The 20,693-nt window shown below is 41.0% G+C and overlaps 1 protein-coding gene across 7 annotated transcripts in view; it reads left to right on the forward strand.

The window, feature by feature from the left end:
• The window catches only part of GRIA1 (glutamate ionotropic receptor AMPA type subunit 1), a 237,883-nt gene that overhangs the window by 82,058 nt on the left and 135,132 nt on the right, over nt 1-20,693 (forward strand). The window lies entirely within an intron of this gene.

The following is a 20,693-nucleotide window of genomic DNA, read 5'->3' on the forward strand; positions in this document are numbered from 1 at the left end:
AACAAAAATGTTATGGTATAGTATTATATATTAACCGGTGTCTCTCAATCTGTATTTTTTTCTTATTTTTGCATATCCCAAATAATTCCTTAGAAACACCCATATAAACTAAGAAAAATAAATATCTCAGGAGCTTCTCAGACATCAGTTATTGAAATGCTAATACTATACAGCACTATTTAATGTATTTTTAATATATGCAATAAATAACCCAGCATAATTTTTTGTTGAAAACTTTCTTGCTGTAAGAATAAATTGAAAACCATTAAACAGATTTAAAAAAAACCACTTGTAGTGATTTCTTCCTTATATCTGCTGATTTTAATGTATTTATAAACTACTCATAGAGCAACTATTACATGGAATAAACCAAAGAAATGAAACTTTCTGCTTGCCTCCTATTAATCCATTTTTTTACTGGCAGATTAGACTGCTTTGTTTTTGTTTTTACAAAGATGATTTTTATATAATCAATATTTGTGATGAGAAGTGATACTCAGAAAGAGAAAAAATACATTAACCAACAATCCCTAATAATACATTTAAAATATGAGACATAATTTTGATCAAGTTATAGGATTATCTGAAAGTTTATTTTTTTAAAAAAGAAAAATCCTTAAATTTGCACAACATCCTTTGGTCATCAGTCTGTTAAAGCATCGGCACTGCTGTTTATCAGTGTCTACTGTCCATACGGATATTCTTGTCTCTTGAAAATCATAGTCTAGAAGAGAACAAATATAGCAGATCAAGAGAATGACTAAAAAGTCAAGTTTTCTATCTCATCTCTGGAATAAAGTTCATTAAGGTATTCAGGTTTATGGCTGTCTCTCAAATTTAAAGACAAGTCATCACACATCCACAATAGTCTTTCTATCTTTGCCAAGGATTTTTGAGGTCATGTGAACAAAATGACTGTCTCATAAATTTAATTATACATACCACCTGGTGTTACTCTCTATATTATTTATTCATTTGCTACACTTTCATCTTGATTTTCAGGGAATGAGTCCTCCAATCTATTAAGACATGCCCGATTCTCAGGTACCAGATTAAAAGGAAAAAAATATCCAAGAGAGAAAGCTAAGGAAAAGAAAAAACAAGAGGAGAGATATTAGTTTTTCAAGTCCAGAGTGAAGATGCAAGCAAAGCAATGTCACCAATATACCAAAAAAAAAAAAAAAAAAAAAAAGTCTGGGATGACCTTCCTTTCCTAAAGTTTTTATTGTCTTCCAATTTAGCTCTTGCCCAACTGGTATAAATCTAATTATGGCATCAAATGTGATGACTTGATCTGCTCCAAACCTGACCCTTTCTGGCAGGGAAAAATGAAGCCAGAACAGATCGCTCGTTTGACAATGCAAAGGTATGGATATGTCTTTTTTCCCCCCTAGGATGCAGAGGTAGCTTGGATCCCTTGGTTGATCCATGCCAAAGGCACTATCAAACATTGTAGCCTAAATATTAGAAAAATGTCCTTTTGAATTCCCTGTACTGTATGCATAGGTAGGCTCTTGTGTAGAGGATTACAACCTCTACAGTAGCACTTATTGTGTGACCTCTGCCATATGCTAAATAATATATAAAATAAAATTAGCACTTCTTAAATTTGAATGGTTTGCAACAGTTCCCACAACTGTTTATTTTATTTCCTACAACATGCAACACTCCATAGTGCTCAGTCTTATTTTGGAGGAAAATCGCTTTAGTTTTTTATGCTATATTCAGCTCAGTAACTAGCGTTGGCCCTTCTTCATCTTGGACCAGGCTCTTCTGACTTTTTTAAGCCCTTAAAAAGCTATTCTGAAGACTTCGGGAAGAATGTAAATTCTTTTCTCCAACTCTAGAAAGATGGCATCACTTTAAAATCCCAGATTCCCTAGTCCCTACTCAAATGATTCATCCTCTTTACTCTAATCCTTCCTTGACTTTCCCATTTGAATAATTTAGGTTAGCTACTAGGAAAACTGCCATGAATTTGAATCTCCCATCTTTATGGATTTTTGGGAGAATGTGTAACATCAATCCATATGAGCTACAAACACAATCCAGCAAAGGGGTTGCAAATGAATCTAGAAACCATTTTATGTGATGAGATGAGTTCACTGGTGTTTGAAATCAATGCTGGCTATCATGCTGTGAATCTATTATTAATGCTGATTCTTCTGTTGCCCTTGGTTTCAGTAATGTTAAGGCTTTACTGGATTTCTATTTTAGAACTGTCTTGACTCTGAGGTCTAAGGATTTATTCCTTTTTAGAGGAAAAAAAGGGAAAGGAATATGAATAATCTCAAATTATTTCTAAGGCGTAATTCCAAAAGTTGGCATAATAGATAAATCACTAGGACAACATTAAACTATGATTACAAGAACAATTGTTTCTGCAGATATGATAACATAGGCATGTCAGTGCATTTTAATAAATAGAATACAACCACTTGCATACATTTATGATTCTGGTTTAAAATTGTACCAAAATCTGCTTTCCAAATTGTCAGTATTTTTTTTCACTGCAACAAAGTCTTCTACCAATAAAGGAGAATATTTGTAAGTCAGGGCTAAAATGAGGGGTTCTTGGTGCTCTCTGAGCTGGGTTGTTTTTTTGCAGATGTTTAATTACCCAACTAGGTAACATCATCAATGCTTCATCAGAGTCTTTTATATTTCTACCTAGTTCTTGGGATGCTTGAAAATGGCTTGATTTTTTCTTGATTGGTATTTTAAAGCCATTTTGTTCTTAAAGGTGGCACAAAAGGTGTTTGGGTTTGGTTTTGTTTTTTATTGCATCTCTTTTCCTCACTCTGAAATCTCCCTGGCTGTCTGTACCTCTGGAATTTGAAAAAAAATTCAATGGTAAGGATTCCGTCTGGAGGTCATTTCTGAAATTCTCTTATGAACAGCAGAATCTGTAGCAAACCACAATGACCACATTCCTGAAAATGGCACATGCATTATGAAATCATTGCATAAGCATCTCCATCATATTTTTGCTTCTTGACATTTGACACAAATTAGGCCATGTACTGTACATAGTAATGCATTACATACAGTATATATATTGGCACTTGCCCCTTTCCCACACACATACCTCCATAGAGACTGCATACTACTGGAGAAATGATTGTGTAATAGAAACAGATTATTTTACACACATGTCTTGATAATCTTGTTAACTTACTAAACACAAAGATTTTTACAGTCTGTGAGAAATTCAACAGTAATCTCTTCTTCTTTAAGAGAAATTTTGAGAGCCACTTGATCATATTGAATAAGTACTGGAAGGGAGAGGAAAGGAAAGGAGAATTTCCTGTACAGCACTAGTCCATCAGGAATATCCTAATCTAAATTAAATATTAACACTTTAATGTATAGACCAGAAAATCCCTCTGAATGTTTATTTATTTATGCCTTCAAATCAGTGTTGACCCTTGGCAACTGCCTAGACTAGTCCCTACAGTTTTCTTGTCAAAGTTTTTCAAAAGAGATTTGCCATTTCCTCCTTCTTTCTAGGGCTGAGACAGAATCAATGGCCCAAGATCACCCAGCTGGCTTTGTACCCAAGGCAGAATTAGAACTGATTCCCAGTTTCTAGCCTCCTGCCTCAACCACTACACCCAATTGTCCCTCCCTGAATTAATTGTCGAACCCTATATAATATTTATGTAATGAGTTTATAATAGAGTGTGAAGAATCTGAATTTCCTGATACTGATCTTTTAGTTCAGAGCAGCTTGTAGCACTTGATATCCTGTTGAGGTTCAGCTTCCAGCAACCCCAATCAGCCTGGCCAAAGGTTATGATCCTGGGAGCTACCATTCAGTAAAATCACAAAGGCAACAGGAGATCTCCTTCTGAATTAGTTATTGTGTTGTTGGAAGTTAATGGACTAAATTTTCAAACCTGACTTTTATTTGCAATAGTGGTGAATATCTGTAGCTCGGGTGTAGGATGAGGGTGAAGGTTCATCCTCTGAGCTTGTAAGTTGGTTTACAAATGTTTTGTTACCAGACTAGGTCACATCTTCAGCAGAGTTTAGGGTATGTGAGTGTCAGTGGTCTTCTGTTTATAGGCTTCAGCTGTGGGTGTGTCAAGTGAAGGTCTTGTGATGGGTCAGATGTGAGTCATCAGTGAGAAGCTTGAGATGGGTCTTGTGATGGGGAAATAAAATCAAGTCAGGTTCATTGGAAAGTGAACTTCTGGTTGGGGGGAGGAAATTTGCATGGGTTGGTTGAGGGTCGGTACTGTCTCTGGTTGGCTGTGCTGTTATTTTGGATTCTGAGGGGTTTGTAGGCTGATTGTAGGTCAATGTGTCTGTTGATGGAATTGCTTGTGGAGTGCCAGGCTTCGATGAACTTGTGAGCATGGCGGGTGGTACTGTGGCCAATGATTTTTGTGTTGCCCTAATCAAACTGGTGTCGTTTGGTGTCAGTGTGGGTAGAGAATAAGGATTTGGGATTATGGCGTTTGACTCCCAACCGGTGTTCATGGATCCTGATTTTAATTGAAGTGATGTTTGTCCCATGTAGAATTGGTTGCAGTTTTTACAGTTGATTTTGTAGATTACATTGTTTCTTTCATCCTTCTGTGTCTTGTCTTTGGTTCTGGATAATGACTTTTATTGTTAAGTTCTTCTACCAATGATGAGAAGCATGATATTAAGGAGGGAAGAGAGAAAGTTAATGGGGGAAAAACTCTATTGTATGGGTTTTATACAAAAGTATGCATGAAAAAAATTCAGTGATGCACTGAATTTATATTGCAATAACACTTAGGCTTATATACCGCTTCACAGTACTTTACAGTACTCTCTAAGCAGTTTACAGAATCAGCATATTGAGCCCTACAATCTAGGCCCTCATTTTACTGACCTTGGAAGGAGGATGGAAGGCTGAGTGAACCTTGAGCCAGTCAGGATCGAACTCCTGGCAGTGGGCAAAGTTAGCCTGCAGTGCTGCGTTCTAACTGCTGTGACACCATGTTATATGAGAAATCCCAGTATGAAACAATGTATCAGATGGTCAAACAAAGATAAAGCTTACTCATATATCCAAAATTTAATTAAGGGGCATACTTAATGCCCAGAACAAACTTTATGATACAGTTTCGTTTGATAAAAACCACATTATATATCCCAATGTTGGTTGAATGTCTTCAACAAAACACTTTGCCCCTTGATCTGGAAGGTCCCCACCCGCTTACCCATCTATAAATTGACAGAGAGCCTAAATTTTCCTCCAGACACCAGAACAGTAATCTTTGAGCCCAGGGATTGAAAGGATGAATAGGTATAGTTATGTGTTAGGTAATTAAGGTTTTTTATTTTCCTCTCTTTTTTTGTATTGGTTTTATTAGTTATGTTTTTATTACTATATCAGCTTCCCACAGTTGTATGCTACAAGATGGGCAGCCATATAAATCTTATAAATAAATAATAATCAATTTCCATCCATATGTTCATTTGTTATCAGTTAAAAATTGTACATTGGCTGTAAGTAAAAAGGAGAAGCATGGTTGCTCAGTGGTTAAGATGCTGGGCTTGTTGCTGGAAATCCGGCAGCCCAACTTCAAGACCTAAGCTCCTGTTCCCGCCCCAGCTCCTGCCAGTCCAGCAGTTCAAAAGCATGCAAATGCAAGTAGATAAATAGGTATCACTTCAGTGGGAAGGTAACAGTGCTCTGTGATGTCATGCTGGCCACATGACCACAGAAATGTCTTTGGACATTGCTGGCTTAATGGCCATGACAGGGAGATGAGCTGCCCCCTATAGTCAGCAATACTAGGGCAGGGCTTTTCAACCTTTTCACCCATTGTACCACTTTTAGGATATGTCAACATCCAAGTACCACCAGTCGCCTAGCAAGGTGTCAAAAAGTTGATGACCAAAAAAAAAGTGATAAAGTACAGGTAGTCCTCAACTTACAGCAGTTCACTTAGTGACTCTTAGAAGTTACAATGGCACTGAAAAAAGTGCCCCCCAAGCCACAGCCAAGCAAGACACCTGCCTGCCCACCCGGCAGCGCTCTTCGTCCTGTCTGAGGTTTTCATTGTTGTGAGCATTTCTGTTGAGGATTGGCACGGAGGTGGGGTGGGGGGTGTTTGGTTTTTATTCCCCTCGTCTGCTGGGTGGTTGCAGCAGGTTTTGGTCACTTTACATGACCTTGGGACACTGTGACCATCATAAATATGAATCAGTTGCCAAGCATCTGAATGTAAATCACAAGACCCTGGAGATGCTGCAACATTCCAGCTGATCGGCGCTTCTTCTGGGCTCAGCAGAAAGACCAGGATCAGTGCCACTTTCCAGCTGATTGGTGCTTCTTCAGGGCTCAGCAGAAGCACCAGGATCAGCGCCAAGCTCCAGCTGGAGCCTGCCGCTGATCCTGGTGCTTCCACTGAGTCCTGACAGACCTGAAGAAGCCCCAAACAGCTGGAAAGCGGCACTGATCCTGGCGCTTCCGCTGAGCCCTGACAGCCCTGCAGCTCCAGCCATCTCTCGTTCATGCTTGTGTGGTGCTGCCACCGATTCAGCTCATTCCCCTCCCCCGCTACCACTTTTCTAGGATGGCTGTGTACCACCTGCCAGGTGCCAATGTACCATAGGTGGTACCCGTACCACTGGTTGAAAAGCCCTGTACTAGGGGAGTAAAATCCACAGAGACTCTTTTTTATGCAAGAAAATGTATCTTTTATAATTTCACCAGTTTTTATCTTGAAGTACCAAGTAAACCCAATTAACTTGGGTTAATAAGGTACTTGTCTTTTGATAAATATTTTTTTTCATTTAATATAAGGAAATCACTAAAATAATGAAAAAAATCAGCAAAATGTTTTTTTAATGTATTAGTTTAGCAATTCTTTGGCACTAAGATCTTTTTACTGTGTCATAAAAAAGGTTATTTTGTTCAAAACATTATTTTTTTAAAAAATATTAAAACTTCTGGAAGGAACTTATTCTACCAGAATTCTAAACATTACCACTTTTGAGTTTGAATTATCACAATTCCTTCTCTTCCTCCCAGCTCTCACTCAACAGACATTTATGTGCACAGGTTGTATTTTACTCTTCCCCCTACCCCAACAAGAAAAAAAAATAAATAATGCAAAGATTTTGGAGTTCAAAGCTAACAAAGTCCATGTTCTGAACTGCAGTCCTTGTCACAGTGGGAAATATAAGATAATCCTTTCTAGGGAAGAATCCATGGATGCTCACAGTCTGCTGCAAAACTGATTTCTTTTTTATCTTTTCTGCCAGGATCTTCTTGGAATATAAATTAAGGCAAAGACACATTAATGAGGCTATGGGGCTATGAAAATGATGGAAATCCACTACAATCTCTTCTCAGCCTCTGCTACTAAAACAAAGTAGTAGTTGCTGAAGAAACATTTGATCTCATTCTCTCTGTATACAGAAATTTAGATAGACTGTGGAGATGTGACAGTCAGTCCACAGGCTAATGACCAAATCAAAGGGTGGTCTGGAGATTCATGCAGTGTCTTCCTGAAGCAGCCTCAAAAAACAGTTCTGTGTTCACAACAAAGTGAAGATTTCCTGTTAGTCTCTAGTGAGTAAAAGGGCTTTTTTAAAAAAGAAAAATCATTGTTTCAAAGATTTCCTGTGAAACTCCAGTTTCAGGGATAGCTTCCTATTCAAAAATAATAAGCAAGATCTGCAAACAATTCAACTAAGGGAAAAACAATCACAATTTCAGGAATGGAAGGCTACATGTACTGTACTTCATTAGAAGTGAGGGTTGATAGAAATTGCACTCCTGCTGCTTGTTTCACCCCAAATTAAGATTATTTTAAAACTTGGGCAAGACAAAAAGAGATGATGGATGTTAGACTTCACCATCTTTCTGCATCTATAGACCTACTGAACAATAAGACTAATAGATGTAGAGATAGTTGAAAGAGGAATTCTAAACTTTTATTGCATTTTCCTCTCTGAAATTACCTAGCTTGCATGCCTCCCAATTGGTTATATTAATATTCTCAGGACTTTCATCTATTTCTTTTTTCAATTCAACCCTCATTTTCTTTTGATTCTGACCTGTGATACAGATTCTGCCTTTGTTGTAGATCGTCTTAAGGTAGGCTTTCCTGTCACCATGTTATTCCCTCAATAAAGCTTATATTTATTTTCTTTCGTGCCAGTACTAGTCTCATGAATAATTTCTTATAAAACTTACATTCTTACTATTAGAAAGTTTTTCTCCATGCGTTCTTTCCACTGTATATAAATCTATCTGCTCTCCAACAAAAGTACAGGAAAAAAATACAGTCTTGCTCATGGCAGGCTGTGCCTGTTTTATCTTGAGAAGCTGTGGCTCATGATAACTTTTTTTTTCACCCTAACCCATTCCTAGCTTTTGAGGAATAAAGGCATGTTTCTGACTGTATCTCTCAGGGGCTCATCACTTGACTGAATTTCTGTACTCTTGGCCCTGCCCTTTTGATTCTTGAAGTATATTAGTTGTAAAATGCCTCACCATGTCTTGCTCTCAACTTAACTTAAGAGCCTGCTTTTGGTTCTTGGTTCTCTATGAAATTGCTTTTCTGATCTGGGCTTATCCTGCAAAGCATTTAGGCATTTTTCAAGAACCATGAAGATAAATTAGAATCTGGATTTATCACATGCTTCTTAGGATAACATGGACATGACAATTGCACAAGATACAGTAAGTTCATAATTAAGGCCATCCGAGTAACCATCACTATTGCAAATCTGTTTTCATTTACCCAGCAAAGCCAAAATGACACATTCATGATGACATCTGATGCAAGTGTGAAAGCATTTGTGTGGTGATAGATTCAACAAATCCCATTCCCCTGTGCTCCCTATAGTTATTCATGACTGCTTTGTCATTGATAAAACAGTACATTGTTTGTAGGTTGCCCCCCCCCATTTTAGTAGAATTTTAGTAGTATATGGAGGTAAAACATTTTGTTTTCATGTACTATTTTGCATTGCTTCAAAAGGATTTACATGAATTTGGAACAGATTTCATTCTCGGAATTGAAATACTTTCCTCTAATTTTCTTCTTACTACTCCGCTCATTAAGATCTGAGAGGATACATCTGATAGAGGGCAACTAGGAATTCCAAGACTTTAAACTAGATTGGGTATTTGAAGCAATAGCAATTTCCATAACACTCTCATTACCTTGGATGTAATTACCAGGAATCAAACTCTACTCAAGGGTACTTGAAAATAGAAGGGCAGGAATATTCATATGTCCATTTATGTTTACCATTGCAAATTTGCAAGTAACAGGTATCTTACTTGCAAATTTGTGTAGATAAACATAAAGGGACACGTGCATATTCCTGCCCTTCTTTTTACAACAGCAAGCAAATAACTATCCTACAATTTAATGAGATCCATTATATTGTCCTGATTTTTTCTTTGATGAGGTCAAAAAGAAAAGCACTTAGTAGCTCTTCAGAAAGGTTAGCACGAAACATTTCCCACTGATTCTCCTCCTCTGCTCACTTATTCTTTCTCAGGGTATTTACCAAAGAAATGTTGCCTTTGTACACCTCACCAAGGAACCTTTTTGACACACACGTTCCAATTATAACATCCATTGTACAGTGAAAATTCACATGTCAACAATGAGAATAAAAAGTTCATTTAGAGCAAAAATAAAACCTTGTTCCACTACTATCACTAATAATTACATATAACCTTATGTTGGATGGAAGGTCTGCCCTTTTCTTATGTACTCATAGCCTAAAACTGTGCCTGAGATTTTAAGTTTTCCAAGTAAATACCAAAATTTCTCTACCTGAATAGCTTTTTTTTCTTTTTTCTTTTTTTGTCCACTGTGTAAGAAAGAATTTAAAGTAAAACCTAGGTTAATGAAACATCTGTGTTTATTCTGCTTTTAATTAAAAGACTAAATGTGGATTTTGATGAAACTAACTTCCTGTTTATTGATGTGCTAAGGTGGTAGTCTTGTTTAATTAATATTTAGGACTTTTTAAATGAGTATGATGCTGTTTGGATGGAGGAGATGAAAAAAGAGAACTTCTCCAAGTTCCAAGAAGTAAAGAGATACATGGGCTAGAAAATTAGAAACTCCTGGAACTCAGGTGGGGAAATATTCACTTTTTTAAATTGAGGTGAAACCAGACTTTTGTGACAAAGATACATTATTAAACAATTTCCATTGTAAATACACATTCCATTTTTCCTGTTTAACATAATTGCTTCCATTGATGTCTGACATTATTCTCATATTGTGATGGAATGTGTAGCTGCAGCTACAAAGGGAGAGGATTTGACCAAATCAAGAGCTTTCCCAGAGGAAGACCTGAATCAATAGACTGCACAGTCCTTAAAACTGGAGGTAGAAGGGGGAAAGAGTTTCAGAATAATCATACCCTAGAAACTTTCAAGATATAAAGTATATAGGCCTTGGAAAGTTATAACTTCAGTGTGGCAAGAATCCGTCTATTGAATGTAAGCAAATTATGGATTGAACTCAATTGGATTTCACTGCCTTATCTCTGGGCTTGAGCCTGACATGTAAAGCTAACAGATCTGAACTGAAAGTATCTAGATGACCATTTGATGGCAGCACAGAGATATAGTAAAATATAGAAAGAACATATTCTGGTGCTGCATAGTAGTTGTCTGGATTTTGCAGGCCACATCTCATAACCAAGATCTCACTGCCTTAAAAAAATAATACTTTCTTTTTTAGTCTTACCTGCCATGAATTTTTCCTGAGTTACTTATCTTCATAGATTCATGCAATCAAAATTCCCACTATGATTGGGATGTCTCTAAATACCTCTAGAGCAGGGGTGTCAAACTGCCGGCCCGTGGGCCAATTTCATCATACCGGAGCCACGCCCACCCATTGCCGGCAATGGCAAAAAAGCTCCGATACGTTGTGCGACGTCACATGACGTCATGAGTTTGACATGTCTGCTCTAGAAGAAACTATTTTTGATACTGAGCCAGAACAAATATCTACTTTAATCAATGGACCTCAATTTCAGATAAATATTTTTCCAGTCTTATCTAGAGATGCCTGAGATTAATTTGGAGACATATGTCACAAAAATATTATTAGTAAATATTTTATTATGAAAATATCATGGACATTCAAATAAGAGGGCAGGATTTCTCTGCTGCAAAAGTCCCTACAAATACACATACATACACACACAAACACACACATGGGAGGGGGGGAAGGAGAGAGAGACTTCAACCCAAGGCAAGCAAAGAACATTTACTTGCTAGTCCATTCCAGATGAAATGGCAGTGTATCTCTTTTCTGGATCATTTATCTGGAAGTGAAGAAATTACCTAACTCAACCCTTCTCCTGAGCCCCTGTGATATCCAAGATTTCCCCATCCTCCTTTCTATGTATGCTGTTCCTGTCTTATGATGGACTTACCATAATTTCCTGCAATCTAAAATAATATACTTCAGCAACAGTTGTCTTCAACTAGTTGGCCTAAAGTAGGCCCTGGATACATTTATAAGATAGGCAGAGCAAAGATAGCATAAAAAAAAAAAAAAAAGATTCCCATTCTTCTACAGCCAAAAACACTCTGCAACCTCCAGCATGTCAATGACCCTTTTAAATATTGCTTCAAGGAAACAAAATGTATGTTCCCTAGCCCACTCTTCTGTGTAAACCCAGATTCCCCTCCCCCCCCTTTCCTAAGTAAGTGCATTTTTATTCTGAAATAGATTTGCTGATTGCCTAGAGTATATTTTTGTGGAGAATCTGCAAGGTTTGTCACTGCCATTACAAAGACAGCTGATGCACTTAAAGTTATGAAGCCCAGAGTAAGCAAATCTAAAATGTTTAATCTATTATTAATCAGACAGTTGCTGAAATGATAGGGCTCTGGGGGACTTGAGAAAAGGCATCAATATTTAATAGGCTCGTTAGCAAATGTTTCTCATTTTTCTATTTATCTTTAAAGAGACAGCAGGAACATGAAGGATGTTTATGTTTTATGTCATTACATAAGGAGGCAATGTCATGTTCAGGGATAGGAAGATTCAGTACAAGATTCTGAATATTAATCATAGAAATCAAATGCTGCACTATGAATCACATTTTCATTGGTTTGTAACCAAATATCAAAGGTTTTCCAAAAGCCTTGAACTACATACAGTACAGTATTTGTAAGTATAGAGCAATTGCAGATCAGGTCTATAATTCAGTGATTTGACTCAGTGATTTGTGGCTAATAAATACTATCACAGAAGTCTATACAAAAGGGAGCTCATGCACGCAGCTGTTGGTTGCTATGCAGTCCAAGTATCCCACACTGATATTTGCCAGTTGAAAATGAAAATGTCCATTATGGATTCCTCTGCAAGACAAATGTCACTAAAATCTACTGTGCACCTCTGGTTTGAGTGACAAAAATGTATGTGTTGAAAATACTAACTTTACTTCATATCAGATTCCAAGTAACTGTACAGCATGAGAGAAAAAAAAACCCAACTTTTTCCTTTCAGTTCCAGATTGCTGTTCAGCTCTAATGTCTAATGACAGTTATGAATTTAGGAAGATCTCAAGTCTACAAACCTAACTCCAGAAAGTAAATGTAGTAACTGGCTGAGTCCCACCTTCCCAGTTATAGGAATTAGGCATAAGGATGGAGTGTTATCGGTTTATTACTAACATCTAGTTGTGGGCCCTAATCCATCTGATTACTGAATCCGACTCCCCAAAAAGGAATTCAAGATGTAAACTGGGGATATTTAAACTGTAGCATTTTTGTGATAACATATCATAATTAAAAACAAACTGGAGACAGGGTTTGAACTACTGTATATCAGATGTCTCAGTGCAGAATCATTGAATCGGGTGACATACATTTTTAATAAATTATTATTACTGTCCTAATATTGTCCATTTTAAGTTGCTGCAAGAAGACCTGTACCATCTAGGTGAATTAGTAACATGTTCCTATTTCCCCTGAGAAAGGAAAAAAAATGAAGGAAGGAAAGTTATTCAGAAAAAGGAAAAGTGAAGAATGAAATAATTTGAGATAAAAATATGGGAAATGCATGGAGCAGAAATTATGGAAAATATCTGCATTTGTTTTCATAAAAATCGTGAGGAACAAATTACGTGAATATTTGCAAAATAAATGTGGTCTCCCTTTTTGACTTTCTTCCTGTTTGAAAAAAAAAGTATTGTTAAGGGAAAGTAGATTGTCCAATTAAATAATCTTATATTGACATCTGCCCAAGAGCAAGCCTTGCTGAGCGCAATGGGGCGGACCTCTGAGTAGAAAGTCACTGGATAACACAGTAACTGTCTCCTCTCCCTGTGGCTGCTTTCATTTTGTTTCACTTAGCTTGTAAATCTGTTCTGAAAAGCTAGGGGAAAAGTGGAGAACTGTTGTTTACTGATTGCATTTGACTGCTTCCACTGTCACTACTCTACAAACTCATTCGTTGGACTCTCAAGACCCAAGAATGCCTTCAGTTCTTTTTATCCGATAAACTAGTTTCTGACCCTTAAGCGCAGAAGTCTATTGTTTGCCAATTGAGTCATCTGCTGATGCTGCATCCCTGAAGGCTTTCTGATGATGTTGTTTTGGCGTTGCTGAAGTTCTTTATTCTCTTAGTCATCTAGTCCCAATTTTACACCACTGTGAGTGTTTTATATCTATCTATCTATCTATCTATCTATCTATCTATCTATCTATCTATCTATCTATCTATTGAGTCCTTGGTGAAAAGCAGACGCGAGAAGCAGTTGCAGTTCTCAGGTTTCCTTTTATTCTGTGTTCAGCTTACAAGTGAAGGCTTCAGCAACGCCCGAAACCTCCCAGCTTCCTATATAGGCAACTCCCGGGTCAATGTGTTACTTTTCCCGCGCCAGCACCCGCGCATGTGCACAGGCGCTGGTGACAGCCTGTCTGGTCCCGGGCAGCTTGCACCTGCCCGGGACTGCCTGCAAACGCCCTAAGCCCGTTTGCAAGGCTCGGGACATAACACCCCTTTCCCCCGGGCTAAGACTACTACCAACATACAATTATTTCTTGATGCAATGTTCTACTCCCCAGTGCTCCTACTGTTTACTGGCTTTTGTTTAGCCAGCAATGTTATATAATCCTCTAAGTACTTAGGAGATTTCCTTGCTCTCTGTGACTTTCTCAGCTCTGGGTTTCTGACAGGTGTATCCTGACTGAGGGGAGACGTGAACCTGTTCTCCTTATCATGCCTTGGTGCCTTCCAAGGACTATGCCCCAATGCCTGGCCTGCTTGCTCGCCCACCGGGCTCGTCAGGCCAGGGCTTCTGTCACTTTGTGACCTGGTTGACCTGCCTAGCTGTAGGCCCTCGGGCCCCTTGAAGTGATAGCCACTGCTGGGCGTCTCTATAGAACCTCCTAGGTCCGTCCAAGACCTGTCAGGAGGCTGTCCAATCCCTAAGCCCCGTTCTGTGTCCGGGCTCGTGTGGGTCTCTGTACCATCCCAAAACTCAGTTATTCCCTGATTTGGGCTAGAGGTGTTGCGGTCGGGACATGGTTCCTCGACCACCTCCCTGTAAGTTTGACCCCCTGTAGGACTTGGGGTAAGGTCAGGCCAACTCTGGGGATTATGTGCCAGCTCTCTTGCGGGGTATGATTTATTGGGATGCTCCCGGGTATCCTCCCTGACTGGAGTACTGTGCTGTGCAGGTGAATAGTGATTGTACCCCCGGGGTGACTCCCTGGCTGGAGTAGGCCTGAATGCCTGGTAGTTGGATAGGCTCTTAGAATTCCTGTTTGGGGCACTCGCGGAATCTTGGAATGGGCCGTTTGTGGTTCCATGATTGGAGGTGGGCAGCAGCTCGTGCCCCTCCCTTTGCTCTAAAGGGTCCCCCTCCCCCCTGGAAAAGACCCAGGAGTCTCATCTGAAAGATCCCGCCTAGGGCGGAGTTGGTCGATGTGCCGACGCAGGACACGACCGTTGTCCAGGGCTACCTCGTAGGATAGAGGACCTGTGACCCTGGAAATAGAAGCGGGGACCCATGTATGACCAGGCCCGTAATTGCGAGTCCAAACCGGGGCACCCACAAGTAGTTGTCTAGGTGCCCTAGGATGTGAGGTAGATGAAGGCAGTCTGTCCGGATGCAACCGGTCAAGCTTCGTAGTAAGTTTGCGCCCCCAGCAAAGTTCAGCTGGGCTTCTCCCTGTAGAAGTGGATGGTGTGGTGCGGTAAGAAAGGAGAAAGTCAGCCAACCTGTGATGCCAGTCCCCATAGGTGAGTCTTTTCAAGGCGTCCTTTGTGATGCGGACCATGCGTTCAGCCATACCGTTGGTGGACGGGTGGAAGGGTGCAGACGTGGCATGACGAATCATGTTAGCCTGTAAGAAAGCTTGGAATTCGGAGGAAGTAAATTGAGGGCCGTTGTCAGAGATGATGACATCTGGGAGCCCGTGTGCAGCAAAAATCCCCCTTAGTACCTGAATAGTCTTTGCAGTGGTGGTGGATGAGACAGGTACAACCTCAAGCCATTTTGAATGACTGTCAACGAGGACCAAGAAGAACTGGCCCTGAAAGGGCCCAGCGTAGTCAATGTGCACCCTACACCATGGGGACTGTGTATCCTCCCATCTATGCACAGGAGCTTGGGGCATCTCTGGGCGAGAGCGCTGGCACAGGTGGCATGCATGCACCTTAGCCTCAATGTCCTTATCTAAACCAGGCCACCACAAGTGGCTGCGCGCAAGGGCCTTCATGCGAACAATGCCAGGATGACCCTCGTGGAGGGACTCTAAGATCCTAGTCCTCATTGAGGTGGGAATGACAACTCTGTTTCCCCAAAGCAAACAATCCTGAGAAGTGGACAACTCGTTCCTTTTGGACCAGAAACTCTGAAACTCAGGACTAGGGCAGTGCTCAGGCCATCCAGACAAAACCCAAAAAAGGACATGTGAAAGTGTGTGATCTGTGCCTGTTTCAGCGGCGACATCCCTGGCATTCAGAGGGGACTCGGGCAAGGCTTGGATGGATAGAGTGTTGACAGCTGGCGCAGGGTCATCTTCTACTACTGGCAGGGGCAATCTACTGAGGCCATCAGCATGGCCCATTTCTTTCCCAGGCTTGTGGAGTAAGGAAAAATCATATGCAGACAGAAAAATAGACCACCTAAGCATTCTAGGGGAAATGATTTGGGGAGTTTGTTTACGTGTGGTAAACAGTCCCAGCAGAGGCTTATGGTCAGTGAAGACCGTGAAATGCCTGCCATACAAGAAATCATGGAATTTTTTAATTCCAGCAACAACAGCCAGAGCCTCCCTGTCTATCTGAGCGTAGTTGCGCTCAGCAGAAGACAGTGTTCTGGAGTAATATGCAACAGGAACCTGAGTTCCATCAGACCTGAGGTGGCTCAGGACGGCTCCTACCCCGTAAGGGGAAGCATCACAAGCGATGCACACAGGAAGGGACTCATTGAAGTGTGCAAGTACACTGTTAGAAGTGAGTAAGGCCTTGACCTCATTGAAACTAGCCTCATGTGTTTGTGACCACTGCCACACTGCTTGTTTGTCTAATAGCCTGTGAAGAGGCTCAGCTACACTAGCTTTATGTGGAAGAAAGGAATTGTAGAAATTCAGGAGGCCCAGAAAGGCCTGAAGTTCGGCCTTAGACTTTGGCCTAGGTGCTTCTAAAATGGCAGTTAGTTTGGATTCAGCAGGGTGAATCCCAGCAGCATCAATTTTGAATCCCAGAAATTCAGTAGAAGGCACCCCAATTTTGCATTTGTCTCTTTTGAGCCTGAGGCCTGTTTTCCTGAATCTTAACAGAACAGCCCTTAGCCTTTCAGCTAGAATGTGTGTGGAGTCTCCTGCAATTAAGACATCATCAAAGTAGGGGCAAACCCCCAGTATGCCCCGTAGTGTGTTTTCCATTACGCTTTGGAAAATCCCAGGAGCGACATTCACTCCAAACTGTAGCCTTTTTACCTTAAAGGCTCCCCTGTGGGTCACAATAGTCTGAGCTATAGCAGCATCATCATCAACAGGCAGCTGTTGATACGCTTGAGCTAGGTCAAGCTTTGCAAAAACGCGCCCCCCCTTGAGGGAGGCCAGAATATGACTGACCACAGGAACAGGATAGGCATGTTGCTGCAATGCCTTATTAAGAGTGCATTTGTAGTCAGCACAAATGCGAATGTCCCCATTTGCCTTTAGAGGCGTGACAATGGGGGTCTCCCAAGGGCTGGAATCAACAGGTTCTAGGATTCCCTGGTGGATCAGTTTGTCTAACTCAGTGTCAATTTTACTCTTTAAAGCAAAAGGGACCCTTCTTGCTTTAATTCTAATGGGTGTGACAGTGGGGTCTAGTTTTAAGGACACAGGAGGTCCCTTGAATGTGCCCAGCTGGGGGCTGAAGACATCTGCAAATTCTTTGCAGACTTCCTGTAGGTCGAGTGTTTGTAAGCTGTTGAGCCCCGTGACGTGTATCCCCAAGGCTTCAAACCAATCGAGTCCTATGAGACTCGTTCGTTCACCCCCTACTACTAATATGTCTAGTGGACCTTCAAAATTCTTATACTGTACGTTAAGGGTGGCCTCCCCCTTAACACACACTCTCGAATTTTGAAAGTCTGTTAACACAATGTCTGAAGGCCTTAATTTAGCCTGAGTTCCACTGCCGGAACAAATCTTCCTAAATGTATGTAAGGATATGATTGAAAGGGCAGACCCCGTTTCTAGTTCCATAGTTAATGGAACCCCTTGTAGCTTCACCTTGAGTGACAGCTTTTTCTTGATGGGCTTGTGTGTGCCTATCCTGAAGATGCTTCTTCGCGAAGCGCAAAAACCTACCCTATTCTGGCTGGGGACCCCGGTACCTTTCAGGCGCCGTTCTTCCTGAGGTTGTACCTTTCGTCGGCCCAGACACACAGCTGCAATATGTCCTTGTTTCCCGCATGTTCCTTTCTGATTCCCTTCCTTTGTGGGGTGGAGACGGTCGACTTCCTCGTCCGGATCCTCCTCGGAGTTCCCTTGGACGTCCTCTTGGTGCACGGATGCAACATCTGGACTGTTCCTGATCGGCCGCATGTTTTTGACGGCGCCGCCTGCTGCTTCTTCTGCGGTGACCTCTCTTAAGGCATCTTGGAAGGACAAGTCTTCTTTGGCGAAAAGCCTCTGTTGTAGATCTCGATGCCTTAAGCCGCACACGAATCGGTCCCTCAGTTGTTCTTCGAGGTCCTTGAACTCGCAGTGCTTGGTGGCCTTCCTCAATGCGGCGATGTATTCTTTGGCCGACTCTCCGGATCGTTGATCCCTCTGCTCGAAGGTGTGGCGCCATGCAATGACGGACATCTTGGGCTGGAAGTGCTCCTTCAATAGCTTCTTTAGATCTGCGTAGCTGACAGACTCTATTGGGACAGGTGCTGCAAGGTTCTCTGCGATTTCGAAGGCGTCTTGACCGCAGACACAAAGCAGGGTGGCAGCCTTCAAGCTCTCTTCCCTCACTTGGTTCACCTTGAGGTAATTTTCCACCCTGGCTATGTAGGACTACCACCGCTCTGGATGTGAGACGTCGAACTCCGAAAGCCTTCCAACCTTTGCCATTTCAGGAGACGGGTCTATCAGCCAGCCTACCCCCAAATGCGCACTGGATTGGCGGGTAGTTGCCGAGTCAACGCCGTTCCGTCGTTCCGCCGCTCAGGACTCACTTGGGTAAGCTTACACCTCTTCCTTTCCAGGCGATGTAAGGCATCCCATCCTTGTCGCCAGTGTTGAGTCCTTGGCGAAAAGCAGACGCGAGAAGCAGTTGTAGTTCTCAGGTTTCCTTTTATTCTGTGTTCAGCTTACAAGTGAAGGCTTCAGCAACGCCCGAAACCTCCCAGCCTCCTATATAGGCAACTCCCGGGTCAATGTGTTACTTTTCCCGCACCAGCACCCGCACATGCGCACCGGCGCTGGCGACAGCCTGTCTGGTCCCGGGCAGCTTGCACCTGCCCGGGACTGCCTGCAAACGCCCCGAGCCCGTTTGCAAGGCTCGGGACATAACACTATCTATCTATACTTACTGTATGCCAACCTAACTCAAGGCTATCATTATCCTTTGAACCTATGGAAAAAGCTCTTCTGTACCTCACTATGCAGAAGCAGTAATAAGAATATAGCAGGCACTTGTGCAAAAGAACTGTGATAAAAATGGCTTTACTTCTTTCCTAGGAAATGCAGGGCTTGAGTTTGGACCATGGTACTTAGATACACTCTAGTAATGGACAGCAGCTCCCAGACTTCTATCCCAGTCTCATCCAGGCTTTGGGACTCAGGCCCTCAACATGAAAAGCATGTTGATGTCACTTGCAGTCATGTTTGTGGCCACTCTCATTAGGCCCATATTGCATAAAGCACATTATTTGAGTTGGTAATCCATGAAGGTTTTCCTAATGTCCTGTAACTCTCCCCAGCCTCCTTGGCACACAGGACTAGATTTGGAGCTTGACTAAGCAGAACTGATCTACTGGAGAGGACTGCTATATTTTGCCCTAAATTAAAGAGGTGATTGTTGTGGTGAAAGGAAGCTGAATGTACCTGAGAAAAGAGAACAATCTAATTAGGATATATTACAGTGGCTGACACAAAAAATGTGTGTGTGAGAGAGAGTGTGTGTGTGTATATGTGTATGTGTGCGTGCGTGTGCACATGGGCCTCTGTGCACATGTGTGAGGCTATAAGAGGCATTGTACTCTTGCAGGTACAATAACACTTCACTCCCAAGAGGCATTGTGACCAATGCCTCTGGGAGTGAAGCATTATTGTACCTGCAAGAGTCAAGAAAAGATTACTTTCCTATGATGTGGCAAGAGGGATTACGGCATTTTTTATCTGAGGAGGGAGTTTGGCTTTGCAGAAGGAAAGATGAAAGCATCATTGGGTGAGGAATTACAGAGTGAGAAGGTTAGTTGTGACATACGACAGAAGAAGCTTTCTAGACTCCTTACATGGCAGAATTTTTAAGATCTGCAAGTTGGAAAAACATCACACTTCATTTTTCTACATCCAACATATCTAACAGGTTGTCCCAAAGGTATTTTTTCAACCATGATATGGATTACTGAGAATCTACACAGACATATCTAACAGGCTTCTCAGGTAATGATCATCTGCTTTTCCTAAAAGTATAGTATATATTGCAAGAAATCCTCCTCCATTCACTTTGACCTGAAAGACATCCACTGCTGTCTTGAAAACCAGGAAGGAATTCTCATAAAGATTTCTCCTCATTTGACTTCTCCCTCCTCTTGTGAAGCAATCTGCAGTAATTTACAGTAATCTCTGATGGTGTTAACTAGAGCCTTTGAGATCTGAGGATTGGATGATGGAGAAAATATTTCCTAGAAAGTAGGAAAGAAAGAAAAAAATAATAAGAAATATATTTTGGCTTTTAAACTATTCTTATTCTAAGTTTGTTACCTGTCATTCATTTTTTGTTCCTTCTCTATAGTTCACCAGAGTTGGGAGATGAAGTCATTCTCTGCTATAAAAATATTTTATTTCTTTTTATTTGAGAAACTTACATTTCTATCCTATTAGTTCAGATCAAGTTCAGTTGGTAGTTATGAGTTATAAAAATAAATGAAGGGTCTTATTGGGGATTACACTAGGTCCCTTTTGCATTCTTAGTATGCATGATTTACCATTTTTAAAGTCATGGAGATTCACGTATAGGTTATAACGTTTAGAGTGTTCAAAT

The sequence above is a fragment of the Crotalus tigris genome, unplaced genomic scaffold (assembly GCF_016545835.1).
Source record: "Crotalus tigris isolate CLP2741 ecotype Arizona unplaced genomic scaffold, ASM1654583v1 scf7180000017658.5313226, whole genome shotgun sequence".
NCBI lineage: Eukaryota > Metazoa > Chordata > Lepidosauria > Squamata > Viperidae > Crotalus > Crotalus tigris.